The following is a 15264-nucleotide window of genomic DNA, read 5'->3' as shown; positions in this document are numbered from 1 at the left end:
TACTATTATTGTGTGAGGTGTAATGTGTGTTTTAAGCTTTAGTAAGGTTTCTTTTACGTATGTAGGTGCCCTTGTATTTGGGGCATAGATATTTAGGATTGAGAGTTCATCTTGGTGGATTTTTCCTTTGATGAATATGAAGTGTCCTTCCTTATCTTTTTTGATGACTTTTAGTTGAAAATTGACTTTATTTGATATTAGAATGGCTACTCCAGCTTGCTTCTTCCGACCATTTGCTTGGAAAGTTGTTTCCCAGCCTTTCACTCTGAGGTAGTGTCTGTCTTTGTCACTGAGGTGTGTTTCCTGTAGGCAGCAGAATGCAGGGTCCTCGTTGCGTATCCAGTTTGTTAATCTATGTCTTTTTATTGGGGAGTTGAGGCCATTGATGTTGAGAGATATTAAGGAATAGTGATTATTGCTTCCTGTTGTATTCATATTTGGATGTGAGGTTATGTTTGTCAACACAATGCCAGTAGGCTGTGGGATGTTTTGGTTGTTTTAAAATCCTAAGTGAATCTGAGTAAACAGAAGGGATGAGCACGGTTTTGTAAGCAGAAGCCCCTGCTGTTTTCAAATGTTTGCTCTTCTTAAACTGGGGATGGTTGGTTTGTGTGGTTTCAAACTGCACCCACTCTCTTGAAGTCTGATGCGCATGCATCCCACTGAGCACTCAGTAGCCCTTAATCAGGAGAAGGCCCCGTTCTCCTTTGTCCTGAACAATGCAACAGGACTTCATGCTGACACCCCCGCTTTGAAGAGCCCTTTTCATATGAAATATAAGGTAATCCAGAGCTCTAAGTTCTCAGACTTACGAGGAAAAAAAAAAATCTTAACTTTCATAATTTTTAAAACGTATTTTGCATATGAATCTCAACCTGGGCTCACACACAGGAAGTTGAGGCGGAAGAGGATGCTTGGAGGGCTCATCCCATGACCACAGCCACATCGAAGAGCTGTTGCAGCTAAACACCAGCCGTTTGAGAAGAGTCAGGCCAGGCAGCAATATTTCCTCCACTAAGACTTGGACAGGTCCCACCTTATCCGGGGTCCTGCTTTTTAGACTTCTTTGGCTGCTGCTGGAGTCTGAGTGCTGATACCAGCAACAATGGCAGCGCCGAAAAACCTCCTTGAGGTTTTTCTGAGTCAAGGCTGAGCATTCAATGTAGGAGACGGCTTTGACTTCCTCGGCACAGGCCTTCCGCACCGGGTTTCTTTGCACTTGTCCAGTTCGATGAGCACTTTGACATCTTCCCTGAGGTCCGACTGTGTCCCGACCAGGATGATGGGGCCTTTAGGGCAGTGACGTCGGATCTCCGGAACCCACTTCTCGCCCACGTTCTGGAAGGATGTGGGGCTTACCACGCTGAAACACAGCAGGAAGATGTCCGTGTTGGTGTAGCAGAGGGGCCTCAGCTTGTCAAACTCATCCTGTCCTGCAGTGTCACAGAGCTGGAGTCTCACAGGCCGCCCATCTACGGACACCACGGCCGAGAAGTTGTCGAAGGCCGTGGGGATGTACTCGGTGGGGTAGCCGTTGGTGGTATAGCTGACCACCAGGCTGGTCTTGCCCACCGCGCCGTCGCCGACCAGCACGCACTTGACGCCGCGTCCCTCGGCGCCGCCTGCGCGCCCCCGACCCCGGACACCCCCGGGCCTGCGCGCCGCGCCCCCCGCGCTCCCGGCGAGGCGGTAAGCGGAGGGCAGCGCCGGCCGGCCTTTGAAGCGGGCGGCGACCAAGAGACCAGCTGCCACCGGACAAAGGGCGCACGGTCCGCACTCGGCTGGGCGACTGTGCCCGCGCGGCCGCGATGTGGCCGAGCCTGCTCCGCCAGGCTTCCCTGCGACACCGGCGGGCGGGGACGAAAATAATTATTTTAAAGTATGTATTTTATAAAGAAAAAAAACTTGTAGTTAATCCTATCACTTAGTGCTGCTGTACCCAGCTAAAAGTATTATCCAAAAGCAATAGAAGTAAAATAGAAAAAGCTTATTCTTATAACAAATATTATTTTTATAATAGTCTAATACTTAAAGCTATTAATATTATTTGTAAATAAGATTTTTAAGTAAATTGAGTTTGAGGTTTTTATTGTAAGGTCACCTAGCTCCAGAAGTTATATGTTACTGATATCTACTGCAGAAGGATATATCTAGTATATTTTTAATGAAAGAAATTCATTAGACAGATTATAGAAAATTAGTTATTAATTTTAAAGCATGTGTTCCATAATCTCCTTTGTATATTTTCAAAATATTTTCCCTATAATTTTCAGTATACTGGATTCTCAATGTTTCAATGTATTTTATATACTCAGGACATTATATATGTGATTATTTAAGCATTTGCTTTATGTATAATAGCAACTTAGGCTCTTAATATATTTGAAATAATGCTTTTAATGGAGGAGTTAGAGAAAGGACCGAAGTAGCTGAAGGGGTTTGCAACCCCATAGGAAGAACAACAATATCAACCAACCAGGTACCCCAGAGCTCTCAGAGACTAAACCACTAACCAAAGAGTAAACGTGGAGGGACCCATGGCTCCAGCCACATATGTAGCAGAGGATGGAATTATCTAGCATCAATAGGAGGAGAGGCCCTTGGTCCTGTGAAGGCTCATTTCCACAGTGAAGGGGAATGCCATGGTGTTGAGTTGGAAGTGGGTGGGTGGGAGGGGGAGCATCCTCATAGAAGCAGGGGGACTGGGGATGGTAGAGGGGAGACCAGGAAAAAGGATAACATTTGAAATATAAATAGATAAACTATCCAATAGAAATATTTTTCATGCACTTCTTTTATTTTATGTTGGGTGTTTGATGAAATATGAGTATGGGTCAAGATGTAAATGTGGATGTCAGAGGACAACTTGCTAGGGTAAAATCTCTGTCCACCATGTGTGTCTCAGGGATCAGATTCGAATTCTGAAGCTTTCTAAAAATGCCCTTTATGTGTTGAGACAATCTGGCCCTTGATTCTGTTACAATAGTGAAATAGATCTCACGTGGTAAATACTTTCTTGTATAAAAGAAAGCTTCTCTTATGATTTATAACATTTAGGAACTAATTCTGTAAACTGTAATAACCTACAAGATTTCTCTGAAGCCACTAACAAGACTGTCAGTTAAAAAGAGGGGAAAATGAATGATGCAATATTCTGTAAAAGGCAAAACTGTACACAGTAAAGTCTGTAGTTACCAAACCCTTAGTAGTGAAAAATGATGGATACAAATGGATAGAAGGAAGGAATTTGAGATTTTGGAACTCATGATGTTTACATCTCATTTATATTATTTTTAAATTTGAACACTATGAGCAGTATGTCCTAGTGTGAACTGTGGACATTAATAAATAATAGGCCAATTATAATAAAATGTGACTCACTAATTCAAAGATACTGGCAAATTTATCTATACAGTGCAATGTTCCATTTGCTATCTCACAGTTCCTGAGAGAGCTATGTTTTGTAATGAGACTATCAAGGTATGGCATTTTAATAAGAATGGTCCCTCCTGGATCCATATGGAATGGGAGGTGTGAGCCTCAGGGAGGAAGTGTGCCACTTTGGGTGGGCTTTGAGGTTTCAGAGCTCAAGCCAGACCCAGTGTCACTTTCACCGGAGCAGGCAACCGGCTCATCCAGATACAGAACTCTCAGCTACCTCTCCGGCACATCGGCCTCTGTGCTGTCACAATTCCTGCTGTGATGACAGTGAACTAAGCCTCTGAATTGTAAGCCAGCCTCAATTAAATACTTTTCTTTACAAAAGTTGTTGTGGTCATGGTGTCTCCTCACAGCAAGAGAAGCCCTATCTAAGACACACAGCATACTTTCTGAAATAGAAGAATAGAAATATTTACAGAGACTTTGTGGGCAATCAATAGTGCTAAAAGCTGCAAAGCTATATACACTCTTCCAGGTCTTCATCAACCGGAGTGCAGTGCTCTCAGATAAAAGGCATCTTTATTTTCAGGATATGAGAACTTGGTTGCCATGGTGTCCTATGATAATCTATGATGATTGACATAGAAATAGCAAGAAGAAACCCAGAGAATGAACTCTGGTGTATCTGTATTCCTTCCTGCTCTTGTGTCATAGCAGACAATATTTTCTCACGAAAGCTTCATTAATTATCAAGAAAGAATGATGAATCCTTTTGTTGCTGGAGCTTTTACTATTGGATAGAAGGAAAGTGACTTAGCAGCATGGTAATATTGCTTTTAATTAAAAGTCTCCACAAGGTTTTGTTAGCTTCAGTTGAGTCTTCCACTACCCAAAGATTACACATGGACTGACCCATGGCTCCAGCTGCATGTGTAGCAGAGAATGGCCTTGTTGGGCATCAATGAGAGGAGAGGCTCTTGGTCCTGCCAAGGCTGGACCCCCCCAGTGTAGGGAATGTCAGGGAGCAGGACAACCTTTGAAATGTAAAAAAAAAATATATCCAATTAAAAAAAGATAGAAGCAAAAACAAAAAAGAAAGAAAGAAGAAAGGAAGAAAGAAAGAAAGAAAGAAAGAAAGAAAGAAAGAAAGAAAGAAAGAAAGAGAAAAAAGAAGGTCTGTGTGTAGGCTTTGAACATTGAAACTGATCATGGACCTTAGAGTGTTTATTCTAAAAATCCAAATTAAGTGGATAGCAATGATAAATATAAAACCTTAAGAGATGAACCACAGATGCTAGCCCATTCTAGCCCACACATTCCTCGTCCCTGATGAGATGACTCCATAAACAAGTCCAAGCTATGCCTCAGTTGGGTAGGATAAAATGTTCAAAGATAATCAAAATTACCCTGGTGACTTCCAGAGTCAAGTATGATTAAATCATCTTTTAGAAATGATGTAGGGATTTTATAATTAAAATTATATAAAAGAATAAACTAACAATTACATGTAAAACCAGATAATTTATGCAGCAATGTATAACCCTAATATTAAAATGAATAATGAACCTATTTCTATGACTCATACCTCTCTTATAAGCACATGGCTAGCTGGATAATATCTAGATGTTACTAGGAAGACAAAATGTAAGAAAATGATTCAGGCCATTTTACCAGGATGAAATATTCTCTAGGGTACCAAATATTTAAACGTGTTTTTCTTGCATTAAACAAAAATAAAAGTGAGTCTATAGGTTCAATTCGGTTTCTCTAAAAGAAACAAAACTTGATTTAGAAAGTATTAATGAGGCAAAAGATTCTAGTGAAACAAGGGAAATATTCCAATGAAGAAGAAAAAGAAATCTTTGTCTACATAAGAAGTTCTGCATGGGATCATAATCAGAGCTACTGCCCATTTTCCACCTTAACCAGTACTTACTGGAAAAAATGTTGCTCTAGGAAATTGTGGATCTAACCTTTGTAATATATATTTAATATTTTGAAGATAGAAAGAATAAATAATCTGAACTGTCCTGAATCACATTATTTACTTGTTTTATAGTTGGGTTTTTCCTTTCTAATTATTTCTAGGTGGTTGGCTATGCTTCCTATGTACAGAACTCTCCCAATTATAAATATAGATACAATGCTAAGATAATAATTACAAATGATATTTTCTTTGACGGTGTTGGCCTACAGATATCTGGTACTTGTATTATGTGCGTGACATTCACAATGAGGTGTAGAAAACTCATTTTTTTTTTTTTGTGGAACCAAATAAAAATCAAATTACAGAAGGAACCTACTTTTCTAGATTTTCTGTTATCTATTACTTACTTTTCCATAATCCAGTTCTACAATAAGAAGATAAATCTAAGGCTCGACATTTATTCTGTATAAAGCAACAGAAGCCCAATCAGCACGGACAGCTTCATGTTGGGTTTTACACACTGGCAATATTGCCGTCAGACAGTATAGCTCAGGACCGTCTTTGAGTTGTTGGAGTAATGGATTCAAATTTTGATTTTAATAAATCCTAGAGGAAATAAATGTCTGGAATTGTAAATGAAGACTCTAGCAAGCTTTGACTCTGCACCTTACTGGAAAACCCTGCATGTTACAACATTTCATAGACCTTGTATTGTCTAAAATACCCTTCACATATTACTAAAGAAAGGCATAATTCTATTTAAAGTACTTAGGACTTGATGTTCCATTTTGCTTGCTCGCCTTTGTGTTTCATTGTTTATATTACTAAAAAAACTTCAAATGAAATACTATGAGCTTCCATTTACTAAGTTATATAACTATGCCAGTTAATGACCTCCACTTTTTTGCAAAAACCTAGTGCTAAATAAATAATATATAAAATGTCAGTCACATTCATGTAAGAATAATATTTTTCCTCTAAGTCATTTAAATGCAGGTTCCTCTTTCTCATGGATGCTATTTTTGTAAATGCATTATTAGACATTATGTCACTCCAGTGCTCCAGCAATGTTACAATAATAGATTACTGTTCTACTTTTAAAACCTTCTGGAAGAAGGAGTAAGACTTGTGACATCACTGTGCACTGAATGAATAAATCATGTAGGTTAATATAAAAGTAATACAACCATTGAGATGGATGAACAGGTAAAGGTATTTGCCCTCAAGCCTGATGACCTAATTTCCCTAAATCTCTGCACCCCAGACAACAAAATAACTTATTCCTGAAAGGTATCTCAAGACTACCATATAAGTGTAGTGTGGAACGATCTTCTCCACCCATAAATGAACATAACAATAATAAAAAATTAATAAATAATAATAAAAATGAAATTTTTAAGAGAAAATGTACTTACATAAGTTTCTTGACACTGAGTAGATTTTTTTAAGTTATTGATAGCTTTTGTGAAAGAAAAAGGTGTTATCAGAATTTTTATAAATGAAGAAATATCCAGTACTTATACATTAGAGAATAAATATGTATAGAAAACAAAAAGTCACATATGTATATATCATATGTATATAATTACTTGTAGCATAGATACACTTTGTGGTGGCATATATATGCATATACATACATATATATGTAGATGTGACATTATAAGTGATTATCCATATATTTATGATATTTAGTAAACTTTTAAGTTCAAATAATTTTGGTTATTCTCTGAACTATGTCACCTTTCTTTCCAAAAATATTACGATATTCTGTGTACCTTAGAATGTGACTTTATTAGAAAACAGGACATATTTTCCTTAATTTAATTAAAGTATAATTATATCATCATCCTTTTCCCTTTTTCTACTTTCACCTCTACTTCCTTGCCCATGCCTCTCTCCTGATTTTATGTAAATAAATAAACATATAGATACAACCTGCTGAATTCATGTATTACATATATGTGTACGTTTCCAGAGTTGGCCACTTGGTATTACATCACCAATAAGGGGTCCAATACCAGGGAAGACTAATTTTCCCTCTTTCAGAAGCTCCTAATTGCTTGTAGTTCTTCCTATAAGGGTCAGGTCTTGGTGAGCATTTTCTCATCTACACTGTAACTTCATTTGTGGGAAATGATCTGATGGAGTGTTGTTATGTGTCCATGTTGTTGACATTCGTGTGTGTGACTTTCCTGTCATGGCTCGAAGGCACAAACTTGTAGCAGATTCATGCAGCAAGTTTGAGTGTAGGTGAGTCTGTTGTGGATATAACAATAAGCCAGAAAATATTGCTTTTTGCAATCTATCATGTTAAAATGCCATGATTTGGGTGTATCACAAAAGACAATGACGAGTAGCTTTATTAAACAAGAAAACAGAGATAATAGCATATGCATACAGAGTGAAGCTGAAAACACCATACAAAGCCAGATGTGCACCGGTGTCTCTGTAATTCCGGTGCTCAGAGATAGAAACAATAAGATTGAGAACCGTGGATAGTCGCTGAGCCCCAGGTTCAGAGCTTCTTTCCAATAATTCCATGGAAAGAACGATTGATTACTTGAATCAACCTCTTACCTCCATGTGTGCACACACTCATATGTATGTCCATGGTCACTTATACACTAAGAAAACACACACACACACACACACACACACACACACACACACGCCAATACACAGAAAGTAATAAATAATTCATTTAGGTGTAAGTACTGGACAGAAATGAAAGCTGTATATTATGGAAGAATTAATTCTTGTCATTATGTTGATCAGAAGAGCAGGACACAGTTGATTGTTGCATAGTGTATACCTGTATTGCAGATTCACACAGTACTCCCTACACCGATGTACATAGTTAATGTTTCTCAGTTAAATAATTTATGACTTGCTTTAATAAAGACCACGTAACCAAGGGTTTTCAAGCAGAGATGTCTACAAAATGAAAAAGCGGGATGTCTTTTGTCTTTGGGCAATTTTTCTTGCTGCTACAGGGTATCCATGAAGTCTCTACCCTGACTACTCATTGAAAAAAATTTTAATAATGAATACATGTGAAAAACAATGCTATTTTTGCCTTACCCAAAGCATTTATTAACAGCGATTCAAAATATTATTTTTGAAAATATGACTAAACATTTTAAAACTGTTATACATAATCTGAAGTTTCGAATTATTTTGTGGTGCAGCTACTTATTTAAACATAATAATTGATATTTAATCTTAGTTTTATCTCTGGATGCTTGGGGGCATTTTTTACTTTCCTGTCTGTTCAGCGGCCCCTTTATAAATGGATACAGTTTTAAAATAGACTCCAAAGGCCTTGTTACATTAATGTATTTTCACATGGTACACTGAGATTTTAGCTTACTGCCTCATTTAAAAAAAATTATCCTAAGAATATCTTAATAGTACCCTGGTATTGCTTAGTAAAATTAACGTGCCATCTGTGTCCGGGCAGTTCCTCAGAATTAAGTAGGTAACTGAACTTGGACCAGACATTTAAAATCAAGGGTTTTACATATTCTTTTGATGAGTTGTAATTAGAAAGAGAAGAGTAATTGTTTACAAAGAGTAGGCACAAACGAATGTAAAAGGTAAGAAATTTGCCTTGATTTCTTAAAGGAAAACTATGTCTATGTGTGTCTCTATGGTGAAACTGCCTCTCTGAGTCTCTGTCTCTGTCTCTGTCTGTCTTTCTGTCTCTGTCACTGTCTCTATCTCTCTCTGTCTCTCTCTGTTTCTTTGTCTGTCTCTCTTTCTGTCTCTCTCTCTGTCTCTGTCTCTCTGTCTCTCTCTCTGTGTGTGTGTGTGTGTGTGTGTGTGTGTGTGTGTGTGTAACAATAATAATCAAAAAAGTCAGCAGGTGGAGACTGAAGACTAAACGGGTGGGAGGTAAAGACAGGTTGATCTCTGAGTTCTGGGTATGGTCTACAGAGTGAGTTCTAGGGCAACCAGGGCTACAAGGTGAAACTCTGTCTCAACCAACCAACCAACCAACCAAACAAACAAAAAAACAAGATAAAAAAGATTGAAAATCATCATCATCAAAGAAGAGGCTTTTAATTTCAGAGTGATGGCCGGTGCGTGAGGGGTGAAGCAGTGGATAGGGGTCAGAAGGATGAAACTTGAAGATAGCTGCAGAGAAGAGAGGAAAGAGGGGAAGTGATGTAATTACTTTCTACTATATAAAAAGAAATTGTAAGCTGTTAAAGACAGAAGCTGGCCCAGATCCATGACAAAATTACATGGTATAAATTACAACAAGGAGCTGGGGAGATGACTCAATCCAAAAAGTGTTCACCTCAGAATGCACATAAGTATACCAGGTAGAGCACGTGATCAAAATCACAGCACAGGGAGTGCATTACAGGACGCTCACTGCCCAGTCTAGCCTATTAATTAAGTTTTATATTTGTATGATATTTTCTAAGGAAACAATTGCAGTTGTCTTCTGATCTTACAGAATCACACCTTCCTACACACAAACACACACATACGCTATGTACTCAGAAAACCCTCAAAAGAATAGTTGAATTGTAAAAGACTTTTAAATGTATACCAACAGCCAACGGCAAATGCTGGAGAAGACATGGTAACATGTTTCCCCTCATTTACTGGTAGTAGGACTGCAAACTGACAGGTCACTTAAGAAATTACTATGGAGAAGTCCCAACAAACTAAAAACAAATCTCCCATATGACCTGTATATCCTTACCGTATGTCTAAAAGACTTAACACCTACTCCACAGATACTGCGAAGCCATTTTCTGTGTTGTTCTAGTCATAGAAGGAACCTGAATGTCCTTCGACCAGTGAATATATAATGAAGATTGGGCATTTGTACAATACGAGACATTATTCTGCTAGAAAGAAAAGTGAAATCATTAAATTTGCAGTTAAGTAGATGGAATAGAAAGGATTATATTGAGCAAGGTAACCCAGATCCAGAAATACAAATGCCAAATGTTCTCATACATCTGAAGATTCTACTTCCAAATCTTCTGATCTGAGTATGTAACTTACATTAGTTACAAAAATAGACAAGTAAAAAGAGACCACCATGGAGTGGGTGGAGGAAAATAGAGAGGTGAAGAGGTGGGTAAAGTAATCTGATGGGGAAACTGATAGAAACGTGGAAGCCTTAATTAATAAGGGGAGTGTGAAATAAATACAGAAGGATATAATATAAATTAATAGTAATGATGTCTGAAAAAGTTATAAGGAATCCATACTGTTAACTAGACAGTCAATAAATCTATTGAAGAATACTTATAATACATATAATTCTTTATACACATGTCCTGTATACAAACAAACACATTAAAAAATACACATTCCATCTATGCTGACAATGCTTTCTCCAAGAGACCCCAAACAAAAAACCCCAACAATGCCATGAGATACACTCATTTGAGTTGTTTCAAAGGGTTCTCGAAGAGAGTCTCACAACATTGTAGGCTGTTGCAATTGCCCTTATTTGGTTCCCAGAAGTGAGGGCCTACTGCTGAAGACACCAGACCCTTCAGACACAGGAACCAGAAAACCCTGAACTGTACCTGTTCTGAAGGACTTTTTTTTTTAACAGACTAGATTTTACTTACTAGGTTTCATAGTTCCAAAAGGTACCATACAGGTTTCTAGATGTAAGAAGTACCCAGCATTCATACTCAGTTATGCCCATTAATGACAATAATGATTATCATAAGTTGATAATCTTAAGAATTTAATAGCGACACATGCACCTTGGTCATAACAAAGAGTTCTCCAATTTGACTAAAAGTCTGCTCAAAATGCAAAAAAGTATGCCTGATACTGGGAATCTAGCAAACTTCCCAGAATTAGTGTAGTCATAGTTCCTAGAAGAGAACCTAAAACTGCTACTTTACTAAACTGGGAAAACCCCTAACTATATTCCAAATATTATTCTTATACTAACAGGTAGAATTTTTATCAAGAAAACTTCTCTTTGCAGCAGAGGAGGACATTTGCAGAACACTACGATTGGTCAACTCCTACCCTAAACATTCGGGCATGATTGCAGTAGAAGTGGGGGAAGATCAAGAGTGTGTAAAACAGGAGTATTCTGGGATTTTGTGTCTCTCAAAAATACCAGGGAGGCTATTCCCATAAGGCCTCAGTAACATTGCTGCCTGGACATAACCTGAATAAGAACATCACTAACAGACATACTAACTTATAATGGGAGAGTTCACAACCCTCTCTCCTTGGCAAATAACTAAAGGCAAATAAAGGGTGTTAATATCAGGAAACATTTTCTCCTCAGGGTAAGCACGTCAATTAGTTATTCAATCTCAAATGGTCCACCCTGAAAACACATACATATGGATGATATTATATTGACAGAGCAAGGTTTTTAAATATCTATCAACAGGTAAAGAAAAAGTGAAGCAAAACACAAGAGATGGGTTTGAGGGGAAAATAGAAGAGAGAGACTACCTAATCTACAAAACTAGACTTTGTGAATTATTGGGATTAAAATATAGGGCTGAAGACTTCATTGTGTAGGGTGGAATACATTATATAGGTAGAGATAGGAGAGGTATTGATAAGGTAAATTAGGCTTCATCTTAGCATGTTTTCTGCCTATACTTAAACCCTGATTAAATATAACACATAGGATATCCTTCTATCTTTAACATGAGACATCCACTAGCTTATGAGTTCTATTCAAACTAAGGAAAAATATGTAAGTAGGCCAAAGTTCTAGAAGTATGAGCAGAGTTGGATAGAGTAAAATTATGAAGAGAAAAACTGGTTATTTTCAGATTTACAAACTTCACAGGTAATTTATAATTGAATCATAGCTATTGCTAAGGTCAAAAATCTGAAAAACAAGATGGGGAGGGAAAGAAAAGAACTGAGGGAGAGGGAAAAGGAAGGAAGAAGAAATGAGGCAGGGGAGGTGAGAGGGATGGAGGAGAGGAGAGGAGAGAGAAGAGATAAATATCCTCAACAACCAAAAAGTAAGTTTTCATGCAGTAATCAGGTATAATCATTGTTAAAATGTAACACGTCTGAACAGATGTCTAGTTCTAATTCAATAATGGATTTGTTTGTTTCTCTTTTTTATTTCTTCCTTAGAAGGAGTTTTACATATAGTATAATTGATACTGAAACTAAGACTTAAGTTGAAGAATACATATTTCGTTTCAAATGTCAACTCTAATTCTATAAAAGTTCATATAGGTCGTTCTCTGCTATATATGTGTCTGGGACCTTGGACCAGCTCTGTATGCTTCCTGGTTGGTGGTTCAGTGTCTGAGAGATCTCAGGGGTCCAGGTTAGTTGAGACTGCTGGTCCTCCTATGGTATTTCCCTCCTCCTCAGCTTCTTCCGATTCAGAGTTTTTGACTATGGGTTGCAATCCCATCTCTCTACTTGATGCCCTGTCTTTCTACTGGAGGTCTCTCCCTTTGATTCCTGAGAGCCTTCCCCCTTCCACTTCTCTGGTACATTCTAGAGTCCATCCCGCAATTGCCGAAGTTGCAAATTTCCATTCACTTGACTGGCCCTCAAGGATTCTCTTCTCTTCCCACCCCCAATATCTGATCACAATCGCCTTTCACCTCCCCCTCTCCTGTCCCACCCATGTCCCTCTCCCTCTCCTGTCCACTCTGGTCCCTCCCCCTCTCTGCCCACCATGATTGTTCTCTTCTCCCTCCCAAGTGGGATTGAAGCATCATCACTGGGCCCTTCCGCTTTGTTAAACTTTTTTTTTTTTTTTTTTTCGAGCTGGGGAACCCAGGGCCTTGTGCTTGCAGGCAAGTGCTCTACCACTGAGCAAATCCCCAACCCCTAAACTTTTTGAGTTCAGTGGTTTTTCTGTACATTTTTGGCTAATATAAACTTATTAGTGAGTACATGCTATACATGTCCTTTGGGGTCTGTGTTACCTCATTCAGAATGATATTTTCTAGTTTCATCAATTTGCCTGCAAAACTCATGATGTCCTCGTTCTTAATAGCTGAGTACTATTTCATTGTGTATATGAATCACATTTTCTTTATCTATTCTTTTGTTCTTGTGAGACATCTGGGTAGTTTCCAGCTTCTGGCTATCACAAATATGGCTGCTATGAACATAATGAAGTATGTGTTCCTGCGGTACAGTGTGCATCTTTTGGGCATATACCCGAGAGTGGTATAGTTGGGTCTTCAGGTAGATCTATTCCAATATTCTGGGGAATCTCTAGATTGATTCCAGGGTGCTGTGATGAGTTTGCAACCCTACCAGCAAAGGAGGAGTGTACCTCTTTATCCACATCCTGGCCAACATGTGTTGTCACCTGAATTTTTGATCTTAGACTTTCTGATTGGTGTAACTTGGAGTCTCAGATTCATTTTGATTTGCATTTGCCTGATTGCTAAGGACTTTGAACATTTCTTTAAATGCTTCTCAGCCATTCAAGATTACTGTTATGAATTCTCTGTTTAGCTCTATATCCCAATTTTCTATTATACTGTTTGGTTTTTTTTTTTGGGAGGGGAGTTTAGATTCTTGAATTCTTTATATTTTTTGTATATTAACGCTCCATCAGATGTGAGGTTAGTGAAGATTTTTTTCCCAATCAGTAGGTTGCTGATTTGTCCTATTGACTATGACCTTTGCCTTATAGAAGCTTAGCAGTTTCATGAGGCCTCTTTATCAATTCTTGATCTTAGAGCCTGAGCCATTAAAGTTATGTTTAGGAACTCCCCCTCCCATGCCAATGAGTTGGAGGTTCTTACCTGCTTTCTCTTCTAAAAGGTTCAGTATATCAGGTTTTATATTGAGATCCTTGATCTACTTGGACTTGAGATTTGTGTATGTTGATAAATATGGATCTATTTTCATTTTTCATACAAGCCAATCAGCCCCCATTTATTAAAGATGTTTTCATTTTTCCATTGTGTATTTTTGGCTTCTTTGTCAAAGAGCAAGTGTCCATGAGTGTGTGGTATACAGCAGAGGACTGCCTGGTCTAGCCTCAGTGACAGAAGAAACAACTAACCCCTCCATAGTCCTGAGGCCCCAGGGAGTGTGGAGGCCTGGTGAGGGGACATGGCTGTGGGGTGGTGGGGACATCCTCTTAGAGAGGGAGAGGAGGAATTGGATGAGGAATTGTCTGAAGGCAGACCTGGAGGGGGATAATGACCTGACTGTAAAATTATAAAAGTAAAAGAAAGAAAAAGGAAAGAAAGAAAGAAAGAAAGAAAGAAAGAAAGAAAGAAAGAAAGAAAGAAAGGAAGGAAGAAAGTTATACAGTTTTGTAGTCTTGCCTGGTTAAGTTTTGGTGTATGACATTTTATTTGTAATAATTTTATTTTTAAAGTTTAAGGAATATACATCAATAAGGAAAGTCATGTATCATCACTGGAAATTAAACTGTCTTGAAACTCTGTATTTTCTTGGCTGAATCTCTTAAAACATGGATGAGCCTATCTGCTAAATTATTGTTAAATTTCTGTAACCATTCTTTATACTTTTAAAGGAAAAGAATCAAGCCAATATATCACATCTCATTTTTGCATTAATGCTAGGAGAATATGAATCGGAACTTCTGTATAATTCTTTATTTTAATGCACCAATATTGTTTTGAGTGCATCATTTTAGGAGACATCATTGGACCATTAATTTTTTAGAAAGTCCTATATTACCATATTTGCTACCATGAAATTCAAACCAATGTAGCTTGGAAATAAAAATTGCTTCCTGGCAAAAAAAAATAAGGAACATTGTATTTAGAACCTGGCCCTTTTTCATTCTAGAAACTGAATGCTACTGCCTTCATAATTATAATAAAACTATAAAAAGACATCTGACCTTAATATTGAATCTTACTGAGCTCTCAGTTAACTTTGATTAATATAATTTTTATGTTTTGTTGTTTTTCAAAGTAATAAAAATTGTTTTCATGTCTGTATACAAATATACAAGTATACACGTCATGTAA

The 15264-nt window shown here is 37.8% G+C and overlaps 1 pseudogene; it reads right to left on the bottom strand.

Moving 5' to 3' along the window:
• Positions 1-987: 987 nt before the first annotated feature.
• Positions 988-15264, bottom strand: part of LOC116898362 — an 88094-nt pseudogene continuing 73817 nt past the window's right edge.

The sequence above is a fragment of the Rattus rattus genome, chromosome 4, assembly GCF_011064425.1.
Source record: "Rattus rattus isolate New Zealand chromosome 4, Rrattus_CSIRO_v1, whole genome shotgun sequence".
In the NCBI taxonomy this organism is placed as follows: Eukaryota; Metazoa; Chordata; class Mammalia; order Rodentia; family Muridae; genus Rattus; species Rattus rattus.
Note: the sequence above shows the minus strand (reverse complement) of the source record. Positions and strands in the feature narration are given on the sequence as shown.